General features: G+C 41.4%; 1 protein-coding gene and 1 non-coding gene across 3 annotated transcripts in view; one reads left to right on the plus strand and one right to left on the minus strand.

Annotated features, from left to right (window-relative positions):
* The window catches only part of BPTF (bromodomain PHD finger transcription factor), a 134,666-nt gene that overhangs the window by 107,482 nt on the left and 8,019 nt on the right, over window positions 1-19,165 (minus strand). The window lies entirely within an intron of this gene.
* On the plus strand, window positions 15,794-15,866 carry TRNAE-UUC. Its single transcript has one exon. It is a non-coding gene; the product is annotated as a tRNA-Glu (tRNA).

The following is a 19,165-nucleotide window of genomic DNA, read 5'->3' on the forward strand; positions in this document are numbered from 1 at the left end:
TTTTTCCATGATCCAGCGGATGTTGGCAATTTGATCTCTGGTTCCTCTGCCTTTTCTAAAACCCACTTGAACATCTGAAGTTCACGTATTGCTGAAGCCTGGCTTGGAGAATTTTGAGCATTACTTTACAAGCGTGTGAGATGAGGGCAATTGTGCGGTAGTTTGAGCATTCTTTGGCATTGCCTTTCTTCGGGATTGGAATGAAAACTGACCTTTTCCAGTCCTGTGGCCACCGCTGAGTTTTCCAAATGTGCTGGCATATTGAGTGCAGCACTTTTATAGCATCATCTTTCAGGATTTGAAATAGCTCCACTGGAATTCCATCACCTCCACTAGCTTTGTTCATAGAAAGCAGAATTTTTAAATCCCTAAATTAAACAAACATTTTGTAATGATAAAGGATGCAGTCTACAATGAAGATATAGAAGTCATGAACAACTTAATAAAAGCAAATATGACTGAACTGTGTCAGTCCTCAACTTTCAGCCTTTCAGTGGTCCCCACCGTACTTGGATTACAATCCAAACTCCTTCCTGAGACCCAGAAGGCCCTCCGTGAGGTGGGCCCTGCCGACTGCTCCAACCTCAGCCACCCTCCCTTCCTTTCGGCTTCAGTAACACTGGCCTCCTGGACCTCGCAAAGCTTTCTGCCTCCCCACAGCTGTTCTCTCTGTCTAGGATACTCCCTCCCACTCCTTCAAGCAGCCAGCTCCTCATTCATTCAAATCTTTTCCCTCATAGTATTTTATCACATTTTCAACTCTTAAAGAGTTTCATTCAATTAACATATGCCTCCACTAGACTGAAACCGCCACAATGGCCAGGACAATTTTTGTTGGACTTGTCAGGCCTAGTACTTATGACAGTGCTTGGCCCGTGGTAGATTCCTGAGTTAGCTGCTGCATGAATTAATAAACCAAATAAACTGGCATCACACAATCAAACAACATAAAGCACAACTATAAAAACTCCAAGGAGAACCAGACAGAAACAGAGTAGTAGCAAGAGCCTTTAAGACACTTCTTTTTTGAACCTTAACGGATGTAGGAGACTGAAAGGTGAACGCGGTCATAAATTCAAGTGTCCACAAAGAGGAAGTAGAACAGTGAAGCGCACAGTCAGAGGCAATCTACAGGGCCCAACCAGAACTAACCTCATCAAAAAAAGGTGGGAACTATGAGCCAGCAATCCCACTACTGGGCATATACCTGAGAAAACCATAACTGGAAAAGACATGTGCGCCCAGTGTTCACAGCAGCACACTTCCAACAGCAGGACATGGAGGCAACCTGGATGCGCATCAACAGGCGAACGGCAGAGAAGATGTGATACAGACGGACAGGGGAACACTGCTCGGTCATGACAAAGAACGAACAATCTGAGTCCGTTCCAGTGAGGCGGATGAATTTAGAGCCTCTAATACAGAGTGAAGTAAGTCAGAAAGAGAAAAATAAACATAGTATACTGACACATATACATGGAACCTAGAAAAGTGGTATTGATGAGCCTAACTGCAGGGAAGGAACGGAGATGCAGATAGAGCGAATGGACTTCTGGACACAGTGAGGGAAGAAAAGAGCGGGACGAAAGGAGAAGGTAGCATAAATACACCACCCTGTGTAAAACAGATGGCTGGTGAGATGGTATGGGAGTACGCAGGGAGCCCAGCCTGGTGCTCTGTGACGACCTAGAGTCGTGGGGTAGGAGGAAGGGAGGGAGCGGATGTATGTATAATCATGGCTGATCTGTGTTGTTGTACGGCAAAAACCAACACATTTAAAGCAATTTTCTTCCAGTTAAAAAAAATTTTTAAAGGTGGGACTGAGTACAATAAATAAAATTGGTGATGATATACGAGAACCACCACAGGTACGGAAGCTATTAAAATGATGCTAATGAAGTCTAAACCCTGAGTGTAAGGACAACTGTCAAAGAATTACTGAACACCAAAACTAAATCAAAAATAGGAAAAAAAAAAAAAACAACAGAAAACAAACCAATAATGATAGGAGAAACTGAGGAAGATGTCAGTGAACTCTTATCCGTAGAACAGCTCAGATGGTTTTCAATATATTTCAGAGGGCAGAAAAGGAAAATATTTTAAAAGTCCTTTTTAAAAAATCCAGGATAACAGTGACACCAAAACCTAACAAAGAGAAGCACCTTCCCTTCCACAAAAGAAATGATGGGCCAATCATAGTTATTAAACTAAAATTTAAAATACATTTTAAAAATGGCAAATAAGGTCTTCCCTGATGGTCCAGTGGTTAAGAATCCACCTTGCAATGCAGGGGACACTGGTTCAATCCGTGGTCCAGGAGGATCCCACATGCCGTGGGGCAACTAAGCCCCCTGGGCCACAACTCCTGAGCCCACACGTCGCAACTACTGAAGACCCCACACCTACAGCCTGTGCTCTGCAACAACAGAAGCCACCACTATGAGACGCCCCCCCACTGCAACGAAGAGAAGCCCCCCACGCACAGCAACCAGAGAAAGCCCCCCACGCACTGCAACGAAGAGAAGCCCCTCACTCACAGCAACTAGAGAAAGCCCCCCACGCACTGCAACGAAGAGAAGCCCCCCACTCACAGCAACTAGAGAAAGCCCCCCACGCACTGCAACGAAGAGAAGCCCCTCACTCACAGCAACTAGAGAAAGCCCCCCATGCACTGCAACGAAGAGAAGCCCCCCACTCACTGCAACAAAGAGAAGCCCCCCACTCACCGCAACTAGAGAAAGCCACCCACGCACTGCAACGAAGAGAAGCCCCCCACTCACTGCAACTAGAGAAAGCCACCCACGCACTGCAATGAAGAGAAGCCCCCCACTCACCGCAACTAGAGAAAGCCCCCCACGCACTGCAACGAAGAGAAGCCCCCCACTCACTGTGACGAAGAGAAGCCCCCCACTCACAGCAACTACAGAAAGCCCCCCACACACTGCAACGAAGAGAAGCCCCCCCACTCACTGCAACGAAGAGAAGCCCCCCACTCACCGCAACTAGAGAAAGCCCCCCACGCACTGCAACAAAGAGAAGCCCCCCCACTCACTGCAACTAGAGAAAGCTCGTGAGCATCAGCAAAGACCCAGTGCAGCTAAACATGAAAATAAATAAATCCTTTTTTAAAATGGCAAGTAAAATCCAGAAGCATACTATGTTTAAGTATCTATGAAAAATTACAGAATAATACATACTTTTTAATCCAGCAATTCCCTTTCTAAGAATTCACCATATAACATATGTACATATACATTCATTTTGGTACTGTTTGCAACAGCCAGAAGCTGTAAATAATTTAAACATCCACCAATAAGGAACTGACTAAAATAAAAAGACTATTATATTGTACTTCCGCACAAGGGAACACCATGCAGCTCCTAAGAAGAATGTGGCCCAAAGCCAAGTCAAGATGGCATAAGCTCACTAGAGCCAAGGGTTCCACCAAGCTGCAACTAAAACCTCTGGACAGAGTAAAGAAGAAGCAACCACCAAAGCACTGGGGGCTGGGGGCGGGGTGGGGGGTGGGGTAAAAGCACAAGGACTGGCTAGGAGAGTCGAAACTTAGAGGAAGCAACAACCAACAACAAGCAGAGGCTTGTTTCCCTATTTTTTCTCCTGGAATAGAAGCAGCTCACAGTGGATCGTGGCAAGAAACATGAACAGAAAAAAACACAGAGAAACCCTGTCTTTCGGGCATAAGACTGACGAAAGGGTCCCCCGGAGCTGAAAAGTAAGAGGGAAACCCCAGGTTTGTGATTTTACTCCCCCCGCCCTTTCTGGCCCCTGCCTCAAGGGAGGCTCAAATTACAGAAACTACAAAGAAATCACATCTTTCTGGCCAGGAGATCAAGCAAAGGGGGCCCCTGCAAGCCATAGTATGGAAGGATCCCAGAACATACAGCTGAGGGAAAACCTACAAACAGCAATAGAAAACAACAATACGCACGAGAGAACAATAATTCAAATAACTGCAAAGGGTGGAACAGCTTTAAAGTGCTTACAGAAGTATCAACCCAGAATTCTATAACCTTCAAAAATACCCTTCAACAATTCAGGAAAAATTAAAACATTTCAGATAAAGAAAAACTACAAGAATTTGATGCCTGAAATCCTGCTTTAAAACAAATGGTAAAAATAGTAAAACAAACAGAAATAATACCAGAGTGAAAACTGGACTTTCAGGAACAAAGGAAGAGCAACAAATTAAAAAACAAACAAAAAAAGGTAGTTTCAACTCTTAAGCGTTTTGAAATAGTATAATGGTTGAGAGCGAAAAACTGTCACAACGTCCAGTGGGGCTTTCAGTGTAAACAGAGGCTGATACAGAAGGCCGACTGTACTGCGCCACCTTATCAGGGGACTTGACATCTGGAGATGTTGATTACCTGCAGGGGTCCTGGGAATCAGTCCCCCATAAATAAAAAGGGCCAACTATAGACATATATGTGACAGCATTGGGGACGGGACTAGGATAAGTGAACCTTTGTGGTTCTGACACTTTATTTACCTACAGGAATAAAAAACTAAGTAGGTAAGTATTTTGCAATTCCTAGAGGAACCACTAAAAAAGTAGCACAGATATAACCAAAAAGCTAATAAATTAAAATAGGACAATATTCAACTAATGCAAAAAGGAGGCAGGAAAGAGAGGAAACAGAGGAACCAAAAGAAAAAGAAAAAAGATGGGAATTCCCTGGCAGGCCACGGTCCAATGGTTAGGACTACAGCCCTTTCACTGCCGAGGGCCAGTGTTCAATCCCTGGTTGGGGAACTAAGATCCCACAAGCCCTGCAGTGCAGCCAAAAAGAAAAAAATAAATATATTTAATGTAAATAATCTAAATTCACTGTCATAAGACTGGATTAAAAAACAAGGAACCCCTTTAAAATATGACATAGTAGACTTAAAAGTACAAGGGTGGAAAAAGATATACCATGCTAACTCTCTATTCAAAAAGAGTGAAGCTGAATTTGTTATATTAATATCAAACAGTAGATTTTAAGCAAAGACTATTACCAGAGTAAAGAAGGTCATTTCATAACAATAAAGAGGTCAAATAATCAAGAAGGCAAACAACCCTAAATGTTTATGAATCTAACAACAGAATCACAAAATACATGAAGTATAAACATACAAAACTGCAAGGAGACAGAGAACAAATCTGTGACAATGCTTGTAAATTTCAACACTCCTCTCTTAGTAATCAACAGAACAAGTAGATGGAAAATCCACAAGGATATGGAAGACTTTAACAACAGTATCAACACACCTGACCTAATTAACATTTGAGGAACACTCTACCCAACAGCAGCAGAATCTTCCTTCCTTGTACATATGGAACAGTCACCTAAACAGACAATATTCTGAGTCATAAAACAAATCTCAAATGATTTCATTTTTAAACATTTAGTCATACTCTGACATATGAAGTTAAATAGAAGCCAATTTTTATAGTAGCCAAGACTTAAGCAACTTAAACGGCCACCAAGAGATGAATGGATAAAGATGTGGTAATATATACACAACAGAGTATTCTTACTCAGCCATTAAAAAAAAGAAAAGAAATAATGCCATTTGAAGCAGCATAGATGAACCTAGAGATTTATCAGACTAAGTGAAGTAAGTCAGAGAAAGACAAATATTATAAAACACCACTTCTATGTGGAATCTAAAAAAATAATACAAATTAACTTGTTTACCAAACAGAAACAGACTAACAGACATACAAAACAAACGTATGCTGACCAAAGGGGAAAGGGGGCAGAGATAAATGGGAGTATGGGATTAACAGACACACACCATCATACATAAAATAAACAAGGATTTACTGTATAGCAGAGGGAACTGCATTCAATATCTTGTAATAACTATAATGGAAAAGAATAAAAAAGAAAAAAAAATTGATACACTGAATATACTGATATACTGAATCACTTTGCTACACACCTGAAACTAACACAATATTGTACATCAATTATACTTCAATTAAAAAAAAGAAAATTCAGCTTGGAAAAGGAAACATAAAACCATCTCTATTTGCCAGACTACATGATAACCTATGTAGAAAATCCCAAGAAAACCGCCACCCCCGCAAAAATCTACCAGACTAGCAGTTGAGTTTAACAAGGTCACAAAGATCAATACACAAAAATCAATTATATTTTTATTATAACAATTAATAAGTGGAAATTCAAATTCTTCTTCTTCTGGTCGTACCATGAGGCATGCGGCATCTTAGTTTTCCAATCAGGGATCAAATCCTGCCCTCTGCGTTGGACGCACAGAGTCCTAACTACCGAACCACCAGGGAAGCCCCCACGTTCAAATTAAAAAAAATAAGCACCAGATATAATAGCACCAAAACTCATGAGAGATTTAGGTACAACGGAATAATATGAACAGGACCAGTATGATTAGAACAACAAAAAAAAAACAGTGATGAAAGAGATCAAAGACTTGAATTAATGGAGAGACAAAATGTGCTCATGGATTAGACAGTTAAAAGAAAGAAACACAAGCCACAGACCAGAAGAAACTGCAAGCACATTACACAAGCAACAATGCACTTAAATTCAAAACCAAAATGAAATATCCCTATATGCTTACAGCAAAAGGCAAAAAAGTCATAGCGTAACAATTAACAGTGAAATATTAGCATCAGTCTCATTGAATTTAGAAAGAACACGAAGATGCTTCTCATTTCAGCTAGTATTTAACATTGCTTTGGAGATGGTAGGTAATGCAATTTGAAAAGGAAAAAAAAAAAGGAGAAATAAACATAAGAATAGCAGATGTATGCACATGATTCACGTTTGAAAATGATGCAACTTTATTCCTGGAAAATCCAACCCAACAAATAAGCTATTAGAAACAATCAGAAAAGAGGTGGCTAAATACAAAACTGATCTTTAAAATCCATGACTCCATGAGAGCAGACATTTTCATAGACACATTATTTAAAGACATACTAAGATCTCATGGGATAAGGGAAAAGATTATGCATTATCTAGTTTTTGTTTTTAAAAGGTACATTTCTATGCACAAATAAGTATTCCTCATATAAATACACACACATCCACACAAAGCTGGTTATGTAAGGAGTGACCAAACTATTAGTGCTATCTTCTGAGTCTTCTAAGTTTTCTGTAGTTCTTTCCTGATAAAAAGTAAAAATTAAAAACTGAAGTTCTTACTAGACTTTCAACTGGTATTTTAAAAATTCAAAGGTCTTTTCCTAACCTAGTTATCCAAATCACAGATGAATGGACCTCAAGAGCTCAGAAAGGGGTTGGCAAACTGGCCAGCCAAAGGCTGTTTTTATAAATAAAGTTTTATTCAAACACAGCCATGCTCGTCTCCAGTTGTTACCATGCTACAATGGCAGGGTTGAGTAGTTACAGCAGAAATAGTCTAGCCCACAAAGACCACAATATTTACTATCCAGCACTTTATAAGAGAAAGTTTGCCAATTCCTTGCCCACTAGGATCATCTAGTCACAGAGGAATGGCTTCTAGAAGGTCAAATTCAAGCTAAGGAGCAATAAAGAATTCCATTCCCACTTGGTCAGATAACTGTCAGAGACATAGTTCAGGAGCTAAACCTCAGGCTCTCGTATTACAAGTAAGTATATTTACCAATAAGTTGATGAGGAAAGGACTTTGGGCCTAGTCTATATCCAAGAACACCTGCTAAAGATCTGAGTAAACTTCGGTAAGTTCCAGAAAAAATCCATTTAAAAGCCACATAAACACAGATTGGGGAAGGTCTAAAAACAAATAGGTAATGAGAGTATAACCTGGCTCAGCCTATTAAATGCGACCCAACAATCTTATCTTAGGGATCTACCTTATAGAAACACCAGTCTGGGTGACTAAAGATACATCTCTAGCACATTTAGAACAGCACTGTCTGTAAAAGCAAAAAGGGCCTAAAATTCCAAAGGGCTAGCTTTTCAAGGCAAATAAACTTTAACACCAATTGCAATTATGCACTATTAGTAAAGGGAAAAAAAAAGGGCACTTCACATCTTTAATTCACTTGGACTCTGCAGCATTCAAGTTTGTGACCCCTGCCATACACAATCTCCCACGGTTAGGTTTCTCCTAAAATGCAGGGAGGATTTATAACTCAAGTTATTTATAATTAAGGACAATAATATATCTGGATAAAGGCAATCTTCCAAGTTTACAGAGAATCAGAAATCTGAGGTATTTCACCCAGATAATTCAAACTAAAAAGCTCAAATATGTATCTGAAATTACAGTAAAATCATTTTTCAATTTTTTTATTATTTGAATAATACTTTGAAAGCAGATTATGGTCCTAAGTTGGAGAAAAGGGTAATTTATTAAGACTTCAAGGAGTGTGTGAAAGAATTCTGATGTCTAGAAGAACAGGGAAAACTGCACTGATAGGAAAGTTTAACATTTTATTAGCTATTTTAAATGCCAGACTATCTCCTCAGACAAGTCTTGATATAGCCATGCAAGCATTAGAAGGAAAAAGGACAAGATGAGAAATTCCTCACAGATTAATGTGTGCGTTTCTGAAATGCTTTTTAAGTTCCATAAATAGGATATACTATAAACAGACCTCAAAGGAGGCAACGTTAGCATACTGAAATCAAGGAGGAAGCCATGACAGTAAAACGCAGAAAGTGCACCTACTGAACACAGTCATTCAGCATGAATCACTCGGCCAGGCAGTCTCCCAAGTGAATGAATTCTAGGGCACATCCATGAGGAGAGAAGAGTCTAAGCATCAGGTTTCTTGGCAAATGTGCTGAGGCTCCATAATTACAATTTAACATCACTTTAATAACAAAAGAATCCCACCCCAAAAGTGATGTCTTTTCCTTGAAAACTATTAAAGTAGTTAAGTCATTTGTCCAGAGACTCCTGAGAAAGAGGTTTTATACAGAACTCAGACAATTGAAGGCAATGGCACCCTACTCCAGTACTCTTGCCTGGAAAATCCCATGGATGGAGCCTGGTGGGCTGCAGTCCATGGGGTCACTAAGAGTCGGACACGACTGAGTGACTTCACTTTCACTTTTTACTTTCATGCACTGGAGAAGGAAATGGCAACCCACTCCAGTGTTCTTGCCTGGAGAATCCCAGGGATGGGGGAGCCTGGTGGGCTGCTGTCTATGGGGTCACACAGAGTCAGCCATGACTGAAGCGACTTAGCAGCAGCAGCAGCAGCAGCAGCAGCAGCAGCAAACTAAGATGACCTCTCGGTACTCAGTTCACAAACCAACTTTCAGACTTTTACAATACGGAATTCTCTTAGTTGTCAAACTAAATGTCTCATCTAAAAATCTCTGAAGAATTTTAATTCTTTTTTCCCTTCTTACATCTATGACTTCACTTAATTTTCTCAGGACCATGACAGATTTTTTTAAAACTAAAGGTTAGCTGACTGTCTCTCCTCTTTCCCTCCCAGAAAGAACAACAAATGATGCCATCTTCCCAAAGATGAGTCCAAATCTAACTCCAGAAATTCAACACCATCACATGGACAAATAATGCTTTGCTGACAGGCTTAACAGAGAACCACAGTCAGAGTGCGGGGGCTAACCCAGGCCACGCAGGATTCAGAGCAAATACAAAGCCAGAGGAAAAGGGATAAACTCCCACAGTCTAGCAGAAGCAGACCGACTACAACAAACCACTCAGCCCAAGGGAACTTTCTGTGATGGTAAGAAATGACCCAAATGTTCTACATCCCGTGCTCCTGGGCATGGGAAATGTAGCTAGTGCCAATGAAGAACTGAAGTCTGAATTTTACTTAATTTAAATAGCCCCACATGGCTAGTGGCTGCCATACTGGACAGGGCAAAACTAAGAGTGAAAAGAATCCAGGTTTTTTTTTTTTAACACGCAATTCAACAATTACCGGTGCTGCCTACTGCATACTAGAGACAGAGGTGGTGCTGAGAGGCGAGAGATGAATGAGACCCTTCCTGCTCTAACGCAGGCTCTAACCAAGGAGACAGCCTCATAATTACAGTCCATTTCAGCAGAATGTCTTAACAAATATAGATAAAATGATGGGGACTTCCCTGGTGGTCCAGTGGCTAAGCTCTGTGCTCCTAATGCAGGGGGCCTGGGTTCAGTCCCTCTCAGGGAACTGGATCCCACATGTCCCAACTAAGAGTTGTCGTGCTGCAACTAAGACCTCGTGTAGCCAAATAAATAAATACTTAAAAAAAAAAAAAAAAAAAGGTGTAATGATGAAGGGATTGAATAATCCTCCCTAAATGTTTATGGACTTAATAACAGAACCTCAAAATATTAATACATGAAAACTTAACAGAATTCCAGAGAGAAATAGGCAAATCTGTGACAGTAATTGTAGACGTCAACATTTCTCTCTTGGTAATCAACAGAACAGGCTGGTGGAAAATTAGCAAGGATACAGAAGACCTTTACACTGCAACCAGCCTAACCTGACTCTTCAGGAACACTCTACCCACCAGCAGAAGAATGCACCTTCTTTCTAAGTACACTTGGAACATTCACCTAGACAAACAACATTTGGGGGCACAAAACAAACCTTTAAAGATGCTTTACAAAAGTACAGTCATATGAACACAATGAAATTAAGTTAGAAAAAAGTAACAGAAAGAAAGACACCTCTGAAAACCCTCAAATACTTGGAAACTGAACAATATATAAATGCATACAGTCCTGGAGGGGGTAGGGGAGAGATAAAAGAACTCAGTCCCGCCTAAGGACAAGGGAATGGTGACCAGAGAAGGCAAGCTGGGTAGGCTATGGATGGCTGACTGGGAGTGAACATCACAGCAGTGAGTAACTGGAAGGTGTGTGAGGGGAGGCCTTCCCGGGGGGTGCAATGGTAAAGAATCGGCCTGCTAACGCACGAGACACAAGACATACAAGTTCAATTCCCGGGTCAGGAAGATCCCCTGGAGTAGGAAATGGCAATCCACTCCAGTATTCTTGCCTGGAAAATTCCACAGACTGAGGAGCCTGGCGGGCTACTGTCCATGGGGTCACAAAGAGTCAGACATACTGAGCAACTGAGCACAGCACAGAAGCACAGTGTGAGGGGAACTTTTACAGAGAAATTCAGTACTGCTTGACAGTCAAATTTAAGGTGAAGAGAAATAAGTTGTGAACAAAAAAACAAAGGAGATTTAGAAGTCAAGTCAACTTTGACCATACCCCATCTAACCCGTCTATCACCGAGATGTGTCATTCTAAGTCCTAAATTACTGGGTTGGCCAAAAAGTTTGTCTGGGTCTTTCTGTACGATGTTATGAAAAAAACCAAATGAACTTTTTGGCCAACCGATTATTTTTTTTAATATTTCTCTCCAAGGTATAAAATCTATCACCTGGTTTATTTCAGCTGCCTAATTTCCTTCATTAATTCTTATCCAACTCCAATTCATCCTCTAGCCTATAGCCAGAGGGGGGGCGGGAAACAACACTCATCTGATCACATCACTCTGATCCTTCATGGTTTTCCCTCCAGTCTATTTCATGCAATGATCATATGGCCTAGAGTCCTCTTTCCCTTCCCCTACCCCAGCTGCTTCAATTCTGAACTCAACTGTTACCTCTTTAAGGAGGCTTTTGTGACAGCCCCCCATATACACACACCACAAAGTCACTGTTACTCGCCCCCTCTGGAAGCACTTCTCTCACTGATACACTGGCTACCTTCCCCTGTGGATTCAGGGCAGGGGCCACATCTGCTTTGTTTGCGGCTTTATCTCACAGAGTGCTTGGAACACAGCAGGTTCTCAACAGGTATTTTTTAAATAAATGAACAATTCAGCGAAGCAACAGAACATGAGGCCGGCAGAGGAAGCAAAAGTCAAGTCAGAACTATCCACATACACTAACACACATACTCATTTTCCCACAGAAGATTTATAAGAAAGGGCATAACATAGTCAGCTTTGTCTCAGAGCAGAGCAGTATGTACCTGGAAGATGGAAACGAGAGATGAATGGAAAAAAGGAGACCAGGCAGGCAGGCTGGTTCCTTGAGAGACCAAGTACAGGATAAAGAAGGCCTGATTCAGGTTACCATTAGCACGGATAGACAAGAGAACTGAAAGATATTTAAAAGAGACATAAGATGTAAACTGAACAAGAGCTGGTGACAAGCCTGCAAATGGAGGGTGAGGCACAGGGAGGAATCTGTCACTTCCTCACTTCTGACTTGGGCAATTCAGTGGGCAGTGCCATTATTAACTGAGAAGGAAATGGGAGGTCGGGAGCAGTCATTAAAGCATGAACTCTATTTGGAACATGTGGAATTAGATGTGCCTATAGGACTTCCAAGAGGGGTTCAAGGAGTCACTCATCCATGAGTTAAAACACAGGAAGGAAACCATGACTTCAGAGATGTGGGTGTCAGAGGCCACGGAGGTATTAGATTTTATGAGTAATCTAAAAAAAAAAAAAATGTAAATGAGAGCTTTTAACCCACTGAATGCAAAGCTAGTTTATAAATAACCAGTGCTGGTGAAATAGACACTTTCATACACTGCCAGTGAAAATGCATTTTTTATTATAAAGTATCTATACATGTTATATATAAATGAGGCTTCCCAGGCGGCTTAGTGGTAAAGAACCTGCCTGAATAATGCAGGAGACGTGGGATCAATCCCTGGGTTGGAAAGATCCCTTGGAGTAGGAAATGGCAACCCACTCCAGTATTTCTGCCTGGAAAATTCCATGATCAGAGGAGCCTGGTGGGCTACAGTCCATGGGACTGCAAAGAATCGGACATGACTGAGCGACTGAGCACGCACGCATGTTATATATTTATAATACATCAGGAATACATAGTAAAGCCTTAAAAAAAAAATCAGGAATGTGAACTAAGATTAGTGTAAAGGTTTAGTCACTACGAGTAATCACAGCAAACACACTCAACCCTCCATATCCAGGAGTTCGGCATCGGAGGACTGGAGTCTTGGGCACCAGCAGACTTCAGTATCATGGTGAGGGGTTGGTCCTAGAGCCGACCACCCACAGATACTAAGGAATGACTGTACAGTAGAGCTTAACTATTTGGTAAAGCCTTAGGACAGAACCTTATTTTATATCAGCCCCCTCCTGTTCCCCCAAAATTTTATACACCAAAGCCAGATTACTTTTTCAAAAAGCTCAGCTTTATCATGACACATTCCAGCTTTAAAACATTCAATGACTCCCCACTGCCTACTAAGTACAATTTCCTCAAACTGGCATTTATTGAAGTTGGACCAAAATATAAACTCCACTTATCTGCAGTCTTGTCTGAATGTGCACGTTCCTCTCATCTGGTACCTTTCAGCTCCCTTTTCTCTTCCTGTTCCATCTCCACCTGGAGAAATCCTACCCAACTTTCGAGACATATCTCAAATTTAACCTTGCTCTTGACCCCATTTCTGACCTCCCAAATAGAATATGACTTCTCTCCCTAATTTGTTTTTCTTACAGCATTTACCATGGCCTGCCCTATGTTATTTTATATTTATGTACTGTGCTATTATTCACTCTTGAGAACTCCTGGGAATAGGGGCCGATTTATCCATCACTGGGTGTCATGAAGGTTTTTAACACATTACCTTGCACTCTGAGTAAGTATTAGGTTAAGCTATTTTTAAACTGTTTTGTAGAGAAATACTTAATGTGACTTCACTTTACACACAATTAATATGTAACATGAACTACTATCCTTTTCTTCTCAACACTTCGTAAATTGACAACAAAGAAGTACAAAAGATAAAAACATACCAGAACAAAGAGAAAAGAACCACAGTGAGACATCGCCTCACACCTGTCGTTGTGGCTATTATCAAAAAGATAAGAAGTAACAAGTGTTGGTAAGGATGTGGTAAAAAGGAAACCCTTGTCCACTGCTGGTGGGAATATAACTTGGTGAGGCCACTATGGAAAACAGTATGAAAGTTCCTCAAAAAATTAAAAGTAGAATTACCATATGATCCAGCAATTCCACTTCTGAGTATACATCCCAAGAAAAAGAAATCACTGTCTCAAAAAGATATCTACACCTCCATGTCCACTGCAACATTATTCTTTAGCTATAAGTAAATGTTTACAGCAGTTTTATTTATAATCGAGACATGAAATAGCTTTTATGTCCATTGATGGATGAATGGACACAGAAAATGTGGTGTACACACACACAATATGGAATATTATTCAGGCATAAAAAAGAAGGAAATCCTGCCATTTGTGACAACATGGACAGACCCTGAAGACATTATGCCAAGTGAAATAAAGTCAGACAGAAAAAGACAAATACAGTATGATCTCACTTATATGTGGAAACTAAAAAACAAGCCAACAAACAAGCTCATAGATACAGAGAACAGACTGATGGTTACCAGAGGCAGGGGATAGTGGGTGGGCAAAATGGGTGAAGATGAGTCAAAAGACACAAGCTTGCAGTTACAAGTAAGTCACAGACGTGTACGGTACAACATGGTAACTATGCTTAAGAAAGCGTATGTAGTGTATGTATTGTATATTTAAAAGCTGCTAACAGAGTAGATAGGAGAAGGCAATGGCACCCCACTCCAGTACTCTTGCCTGGAAAATCCCATGGGTGGAGGAGCCTAGTAGGCTGCAGTCCATGGGGTCGCTAAGAGTCGGACTCGACTGAGCGACTTCACTTTCACTTTTCACTTTCATGCATTGCAGAAGGAAATGGCAACCCACTCCAGTGGTCTTGCCTGGAGAATCCCAGGGATGGGGGAGCCTGGTGGGCTGCCGTCTATGGGGTCGCACAGAGTCGGACACGACTGAAGTGACTTAGCAGCAGCAGCAACAGAGTAGATCTCAAAATTTCTCATCACAAGAGAAAAACATGTTGTGTAACTATGTATTGATATGTTGACAGATGTTAACTAGACTTACTGTGGCGATCATTTGGCAATATATAGAAATACCAAATCATTATGTTGTATACCTGCAACTAAAATTAAGTTATATATCAATTATGGGCATGTGTATGCTCAGTCCACCAGGCTCCTCTGTCCATGGAATGTTTCAGGCAACTGGAGTGGGTTGCCACTTCCTACTCCAGGGGATCTTCCTGACCTAGGGACCCAACCTGCATCTCCTGCATTGGCAGGCAGATTCTTTACCACTGTACCACCTGGGAAGCCCTTATATCAATTATACCACAATTTAAAAAAAAGATTGCTCAGGTTTTTAACAGGGAAATTTAGTGAAGGGTGCCTACTCTAACCGTGAACTCTAGCCACCTGACCCCCAGCTTCCCAGGGTACTTGGCACTCACCCTCAGACCCCTACTTCCAGATCCCAGTAAAAGATGGAAGAAACCTTCCCTTAAGAAACCAAATAGAGGACTTTGCTTGCAATCCAGTCGTTAAAACTTGTCGCTTCCAATGCAGGGGGCACAGGTTCGATCCCTGTTCAGGGAACTAGGATCATACATGCTTTGTGGCACAGGCAAAAAAGGGAAAAAAAAACAAAAAACAGATTCATATGAGAATAATAGAAGTGTGAAAGAGAAAACAAATACACAAAAACAAAAACATTGATATCTGGGATCCCAGCGCCCCATTACTTCACAGTGAAACCTACCAACTGTCAAGCCATGGGCACCCACAAAGTGTGTACCCAGCGCTTCACTCCTAAATGTGAACAGCTGAGGGTCAAGAGGCATTTGAAAAGAAGCCTCCAATGTCAAAGAGGAAAAAACTAAAACAAACGAACGGAAGCTGATGAAACAAAAGAAACAAAGTGGAAAAAAAAAATCCTATAATAGAGAATTCCCTGGTGGTCCAGGGGTTAAGACTTGGCACTTTCACTGCCACGGGCCCAGGTTCGATCCCTGGTTGGGAAACTAATATCCTACAACTCACGAGGTGCAGTTGACCTCCACCCAACACAAAAAAACTATAATAAATGTCCTTAGTTAAGTGGGGATGTTGCATCCACGAAGAAAATGCTCTGAAAAAAGGAAAAGAGCTTCGGGAAACTATATAGCATAAATAATTATTATGTTAGCTGAACTTTCGAAATTTAGTAACAAGAAAACCACTCAGTGAAAAACGGCAAAATATTTCAGCAGACACTTCACCAATGATTTCTTCACAGCAAAGAAGCACATGAAAAGATGCTCAGCATTACCATTAGGGAAATGCAAATTAAAACCATAATGAAATATAACTCTGTGACCCCATGGACTGTAGCCCATCAGGCTCCTCTGTCCATGGGGATTTTCCAGGCAAGAATACTGAAGTGGGTTGCCATGCCCTCCTCCAGCAGATCTTCACAACCAAGGGATTGAACTCAGGTCTCCCGCACTGCAGGCGGATTCTTTACCGTCTGAGCCACCAGGGAAGCCCTGAAACATACCACTATACACCTATTAGAATGGCTAGAACCCTCATCCATTGCTGGTGAGGATGCAAAATGTTTAACTGGAAATGCTTAACTAGAAAAGAGTTTGGGGCTTCCCTGGTGGCTAAGTGGTCAAGAGTCTGCCTGTCATTGCTGGGGACACGGGTTCAATTCCTGACCTGGGAGGGTCCCACATGCCACAGAGCAGCTAGGTCCATGCACCACAACTTCCTGAGCCTGTGCTCTAGACTTCAAGAGCTGCAGCTACTGAGCCCGAGTGCCGCAACAACTGAAGTCTGAGCTAGAGCCTGTGCTCCAGAACAAGAGCAGCGCCCGCTCACCGCGACTGGAGGAAAAGCTAGAGCAGTAACGAAGGCCCAGCACTGCCAAAAATAAATAAATAAAAATTATTTTTAAAAAAGAAAACAGTTTGGCAGTTTCTTAGGAAGTTAAAATACGCTTAGCATACAACCCTGTGATTCCACTCCTCTTTACCCGTGAAAAAGGAAAACTTACGTTTACACAAAAACCTCTAAGTGAATGTTTAGAGCAGTTTTATTTATAATCTCCAAAACCTAAAAACAACTCAGTTCAGTTCAGTCGCTCAGTCGTGTCCGATTCTCTGCGACCCCATGAATCGCAGCACGCCAGGCCTCCCTGTCCATCACCATCTCCCAGAGTTCACTCAGACTCACGTCCATCGAGTCGGTGATGCCATCCAGCCATCTCATCCTCTGTCGTCCCCTTCTCCTCCTGCCCCCAATCCCTCCCAGCATCAGAGTCTTCCAATGAGTCAACTCTTCACATGAGGTGGCCAAAGTACTGGAGTTTCAGCTTTAGCATCAGTCCTTCCAAAGAACACCCAGGGCTGATCTCCTTTAACAACTCAAATGTTCTTAAATGGGTGAATGGATACACCAACTGTGGTATATTCATATAATGAAATACCTAGTTGGCAACAAAAAGGAATGACCAAGACACAAGCCATATCTTGGATAAACCTCAAATGCATTATACTCGGTAAAAGAAGCCAGACTCAGAAAGCTAGATAGGTTGTAATCCCATTTATATGATATTCAGGGAAAGGCAAAACTGCAGGGACAGAAAATAGACCAGTGTGGCCTGGGGTGAGGGAGACGAGTTGACTACTGGAGCACAGTCTAGGTGAGGTGATGCAACTGTTCTGTATTTCATGGTAGTAGTGGTTACGTGACTATTTATTTGCTAAAACCTAAAGAGTCAAAACTGTACACTAAAAATGGTGAACTTACTATATATAAGTTGCACTTTAGTATTTTTTTAAATTATCAATAATGAGAAACAAAAGATACTGTGTAAACAAACAGGATGCAAAGGAACACAGAAAACAGTTTTTAGAAATTAAACATCTGACAGCTGAAATAAAAACTGATTTAATAGAAAGCTCAGAAGAGAAAATCTCCCAGAAAGCAGACCAAATTGACAACCAGATAAAAAGAATTGAAAAAGATAAGAAATTTTACATGAACAGTCTAAAATTCCTAACATCTAACTAAAGAGAAGTTCAACAAAAGAACAGATCAAATTTGGGGGGAAATTAGCAAATAATAAAGACATTTTCTCAGAACTAAAGAGTATGAGTCTGCAGATTAAAAGGGCCCACCAAGTACCCGGGCAGAATGAGTGAAAAAGAGCCACATCAAGGGATATGCAGTCCCTTTAAAACTTCAGAGTACTGGGGACCATGAAAAGAGCCTAAAAGCTTTGTTGCTGTTCGGTCACTTAAGTTTTGTCTGACTCTTTGCAACCCCACAGACTGCAGCACGCCAGGCTTCCCTGTCCTTCACTATCTCCTGGAGTTTGCTCAAACTTGTATCTATTGAGTCGGTGATGCCATCCAACCATCTCATCCTGTCGCCCCCTTCTCCTCCTGCCTTCAATCTTTCCCAGCATCAGGGTCTTTTCAAATGAGTCAGCTCACCGCATCAGGTGGCCAAAGTATTGGAGCTTCAGCTCCAGCATCAGTCCTTCCAATGAGTATTCAGGGTCGATTTCCTTTAGGATTGACTGGTTTGATCTCCTTGCTGTCCAAGGGACTCTCAAGAGTCTTCTCCAGCACCACAATTCAAAAGTATTAATTCTTCAGTGCTCAGCCTTCTTTATGGTCCAACTCTTATATCCGTACATAAACTACTGAAAAAATCATAGCTTTGACTATACAGAACTCTGTCGGCAAAGTGATGTCTCTGCTTTTTAATACACTGTCTACGTTTGTCATAACTTTTCTTCCAAGGAGCAAACGTCTTTTAATTTTGTGGCTCCAGTCACCGTCCACAGTGATTTTGGAGGGATAAAAACAGGTCAGACATGAGGTAATCAGGATGGCCCTTCACCTCACAACAGCAATCCTCGATGCTGGAGCACACCAAAGCAAACCTTTCAGTGAAAGTGCTTTTTTAAATTTAGAACCCTACCCCCTGCCAAATTCTTTACCAAGGATTAGAACTGAAAAGGGCATTTTCAGATACATAATGATTTAAAAAAAAAAACAAGTTTATTTATCATGCACCCACTCCTAGGAAGCAACTAGAGATTGTGCTGAAACAGACAAGTAAACCAAGGGGGCGGTAGGACCCAAGAAACAGAATCAACAGAGAAAGCAGCACAAAAAAGTTTCAGGAAACCCCCCGGCAGTGCAGCAGGCTAGTGTTCACTGCCGGGACCAGGTCCACTCCCTAGTCAGGGAACTATGATCCCACAGACTGACTGTGTGGCATGGCTAAAAAGAGAAGAAGAAACCAAGATATGGGAAAAGTTTGC

This window comes from Bos indicus x Bos taurus, chromosome 19 (assembly GCF_003369695.1).
Source record: "Bos indicus x Bos taurus breed Angus x Brahman F1 hybrid chromosome 19, Bos_hybrid_MaternalHap_v2.0, whole genome shotgun sequence".
Lineage (NCBI taxonomy): Eukaryota > Metazoa > Chordata > Mammalia > Artiodactyla > Bovidae > Bos > Bos indicus x Bos taurus.